This window comes from Myotis myotis, unplaced genomic scaffold (genome assembly GCF_014108235.1).
Source record: "Myotis myotis isolate mMyoMyo1 unplaced genomic scaffold, mMyoMyo1.p scaffold_m19_p_2, whole genome shotgun sequence".
Classification (NCBI taxonomy): Eukaryota; Metazoa; Chordata; class Mammalia; order Chiroptera; family Vespertilionidae; genus Myotis; species Myotis myotis.
Genome location: NW_023416324.1, coordinates 86,463,442 through 86,467,969, shown reverse-complemented (window position 1 = coordinate 86,467,969; position 4,528 = coordinate 86,463,442). Strand labels below are relative to the sequence as shown.

The 4,528-nt window shown below is 47.0% G+C and overlaps 1 pseudogene; it reads right to left on the bottom strand.

The window, feature by feature from the left end:
* Positions 1-233: 233 nt before the first annotated feature.
* On the bottom strand, positions 234-4,143 carry LOC118675586 (annotated as a pseudogene).
* Positions 4,144-4,528: the final 385 nt, after the last annotated feature.

Sequence of the window (4,528 nt, the reverse complement as noted above, 5' to 3'; positions counted from 1 at the left end):
CGGGCCAGAGTCTCGGGAAACTGGAACCACTGGCCTCTCCAGCTGGCTCTCTCCTGACCCCAGGCCAGGCTTGGGGGTTCTCTGGAAACTGAAGGGAGTGCACAAAGGAGGAGAAGCAGGATCTTTGCCCTCTGCTAAGCTCTGGAGCATCCAGCCCTACACCCTGCCCCTGTTGCTTGGGTGGGGCCGTAAGATGGGCAGCCTGGCTCTGGGCTACCTCACCTGAGCACGATTTAAAAATGGCCATGTTTACAGAGGCATCCATCTTCTTCCTTGGTGTCCCAGCCCACCAGTGCCACACGGCAGCCCCAAGTGCACTCTACCCTCATTGCTGGCCTAAGGGATGGGTTGTGGGGAGGAGATGAGAGGGGGCTGAATGAGGGGCTCTGAGGCCCATCACTGCACAGGCACCACAGCATGGTGTTGGTGAAGCCTGAGCCGGATGCCACCCAGTCAGCATGATGACCCCATCTCCCTTTTTGAAGAAGCCTCAGTCCTTGCCAGCATTCATGGCCTAGTTCACCCGGAGGTCCACTGGGCCAAGTTCTCAGTCCAGGCATCCTGCACTGGGTCCTTATACACCACAGGGAAGATGCCACGGTACAGGTGAGCCTGGAGGGCTGTCTGATGATTACGGGTCACAGCAATGAGGAGAGCACTGGTAAGTACCTGGTCACCTGATGAGCAGACCTGCCAGGCGTGGTGAGGACAATTATGACCCCATTGGGGTACTTGAAGAAGGGCCCCACAGCGCCCTAAGCAGCGGCTTCTGTGGGGAGTGGGAGCCAGCCAGTTCCTCAAATAATTGCAGGTGGTAGATGCCGCCTCTGCCTCACCCGCCATCAGGCGCTGCATGCACACAGCCTCCAGGGTTGGCCCCCCATGTCCGTCTCTCCGGACAGCATGACGCAGTCGGCTCCATCCAGGACCACATGGGCCACATCACTGCCCTCAGCCCCGGTGGGACCCGCTGCTCTCCAGCACCTGTGTGGCACAGATGAAAGGCTCCCCGGCTTGGATGCACCGTCTGATCATTATCTTTTGAGCAAGGAAGACCTTCTCTGCAGGAATCTCAATGACTAGACCCCCACTGAGTTACCATGAGCGCATCACTGACTTCCAGAATCTCATCAAACCTCCGAACCCCCTCGTGGTTCTCGGTTTTGCGGATTACCTTGATGTTCTTTTCCTTTCTTCCAGAACCTTTCTGACTCAGTGGACATTGGATGCCTTGTGGATGAAAGAGACACCATATCTGCATCCTGCTCTATCCCCAAATTCAGATCCTGGATGTTCTTTTCTGACCGGCAGGCATGTCCACAGCAGTGCCAGGGAAGTTCACACCCTTCTTGCTGCCCCAAGAACCACCATTCTCCACCCCTGTCATCAAGAAGTCAGCACCTTTCTTCTTCGCCTGCAGAGACATAAGTCCACCATCCACGTAGATCTTGCTTCCCACTTGCCGGGAGCCAGTCCATGCTTGCTATTTCAAGGGACCTGGCATATATGGCATACTGTTCTTAATATGTTTGCTCACCTTCTTGGCACTATGTGTTTTAACCAAGGTCTCTGAGAAAGGTTGTTTCCCCAGGTAGGGATTTTCCCCTGAAGTTAGGGAGGGAATAAAACCTCTTAACTAAGTGCCAGGTGGGTAATTAATCACTTTAACTACGAACAATCATGCTTAAGCTACATAATCTTTACTCCCTGGAATGGAGATAAGAAACGCCCTAACCTTTGAAATAGAGATTGATAGGATTGGAATCAACTGGTATAAATACAGATGTAAGAAGACAGAACCAAGAGAGACAGAACCTAGGCACAGAACCTACACAGAACATTCTCTAGAGACAGAAGAACTTCGCTGGAGAGAACATGGCAAAAGTTCCTGGACAGAAACTGGCCTCAGAACCTAGAGACAGAACCTAGCGAGAGAACATGGCAAAAGATCCTGGACTGAACCTGGCTACAGAAATTGGCAAGAGAACCTGACTAGAACCTGGTAACTGAACCTGGCTGGAGAAGCTGGACAGAACCTGGCTGGAGAACCTAGTGAGGGAACATGGACACAGAACCTGGCTGGAGATCCTAAGCAGAACCTCTCTGGAGATCCGAACCAGAACTTCGCGGGAGATCCAGACCAGAACTTGGCTAGAGAAACTGCCTGGGCTGCTGATCAACTGAACGCTGTCTCCGTGTCCTTCCTTCTTCGCCAACTCCGTCCACACCTTTGGGGACCCCTGGACCTGCTGGGGTTGGACCCCGGCACCCACTTCCATCACCTCGCAAATGTTCTTGGAGTCCATCCACACGGTGTTTTCCTAACACTCTCACATATGCCTCATCCAGTATGATCTTGAGAGTGGCCCCTTTTTTTTCAGCTTCTCCTCCAGGGTCTTGCTGCCCTTGATGAGCCCAGTTTGGATCTCAGGTCCTTTAGGGTCCAGGGTCACAGCAACAGGCCGGTAGAGAACAGGATCAAGAGTAAAGCTTTCTGAGGCCCTGCATGTTCTTGATGGTCTCTGCATGGTACTCGTGAGTTACAGGAAAGAAGTTCATAGGAGCCACATTCATTGCAGACTTAATCATCTCCTTCAACATCTCCACTGATCGGGAAGCCGGGCCAAAAGTTGCCAGTGTTCCGAGCTGTGATGAATGGCGAGTCAATGTCAGGGCCACACCTGTGCTCCAGGAACGCGTCAGCCCTGGCCACATGCAGCTGCTGGGTCTGAATGAAGGCAACGAGCACATCACTGTGGGGCTTCCAAGTGGCTCCTCCCTGGTGGTCCAGCTCAGGCTGCTGCAGAGAGAGAGGTTTGGAGGCTCCCAGGGCAGTGGTGTTGCTCCTGTGCCGAAATAAATGCTGTTTTAAAATCCATTTTAAATTATGTTTGCCCAGGTCTCTTTCACTATTTTTTTTCTCTTTTGTGTATTAATAATATAGTGGAATATGTTGGAGATATTTGTTGGGTGGAAAAAAGATATATTCAGGTTTTTTTGCCCATTTTCAAATGAATTATTTGTGTTTTTGCTATTAAATTGTATGAGTTTTTAATGCATATTTGGGATATTAATCCCTTCTCAGATATATGGCTTGCAAATGTTTTCTCCCATTTTATAGGTTGTCTTTTATTTTGCTGATGCCTTTCTTTGCTGTGAAGATGGTTTTAGGTTAGATGTTGATTACTGATAATTTTGTTTGTGCTTTTGGTGTCATTTCTAAAATATGCCAAGATCAATGTGGAGGAGCTTCTTCCCTGTGTTTTCTTCTGGTACTTTTATGGTATTTGGTCTTGTGTTTAAGGCTTTGATCTATTTCAAGTTAATTTGTTTAAATAATGTAAAATAGAGATCCGATTTTATTTTTTGCTCTTTTTTTCCCAACACCATTTGTTGAAGACTCTCCTTTCCCAGTTGGGTGCTCTTGGCTCTTTTATCAAATACTAGAGGCCCAGTGTATGAATTTGTGCATGGGTTGGGTCTGGCAGGCCTGTCCTGCTGGGGGCCCATCAGGCTGGGCCGGCCTGGGGAGGACCCAGCCATCCCCGCCCTCAATCAGGGTGGGGTGGCTGATCCAGGATGGGGCCAGTCAGGGGGAGGAGCCACAGATGGTTGGTGGGGCTGATGGGGGCCCCCGATCTGGCCAGTTGGCTGCCACAGTGTGCGTCATAGTGACTGGTTATTCTGGTTGTTCCGATCATTCTGGTCATTCCCATGTTTTGGTTTCTTGGCTTTATATAGAGAGATTATTTAACTGTGTATGTGGGAGTTTAATTCTGGACTCTAATCTTTCCCATTGGTCTGGTCTATGTATTTATTTTTATTCCAGTAATATATAGAGTATATACCTATTTTTACCAGCATATTTTATATTTTCATGTTTACTGTTATTGATTACTATTTTTTTGTTTCAGCTTGAAGATTTCTGTTGAGTATTTCTTATAAGGCAGGTCTAGTGGTGATGAACTACCTTGGCTTTTATTTGGAAAAGCCCTTATCTCCTCTAAATTTCTGAAGAACAACTTTGCCATGTAAAATATTCTTGACTGGTATTTTTTGTTCTTCATTCAGCACTTTCAATATACCTTTCCACTCGCTTCTAGTCTGCAAGGTTTCTGCGGAGAAATCTGCGAGTTACCTCATGGTAGTTCCCTTATATGTGTGGAATTTTCTTGTCTTGATGTTTTTAAAATTCTCTTTGATTTTAGACATTTTTTTATATAATGCATTTTGGGGAAGATGTCTTTAGGTTGAATCTTTTGGGAGACTTATGAGCTTTATGAACTTACATATCCAAATATTTTTCCAGATTTGGAAATTCCTCAGCCATTAGTTCTTTAAATAATTAAAGAATTAATTATTGCATAGAACTTTCTGTCCCTTTCTCTTTCTCTTCTTCTTTCTTGGACTACAATATACATAGATATTTTTACTTGATGGGAAATAAAAATTCACATGAGCTTTCTTCATTCTTTTTCCTTATTTTTTTCTTTGTTCTCTTCTGACTGCATAGTTCCAAATGACCTGT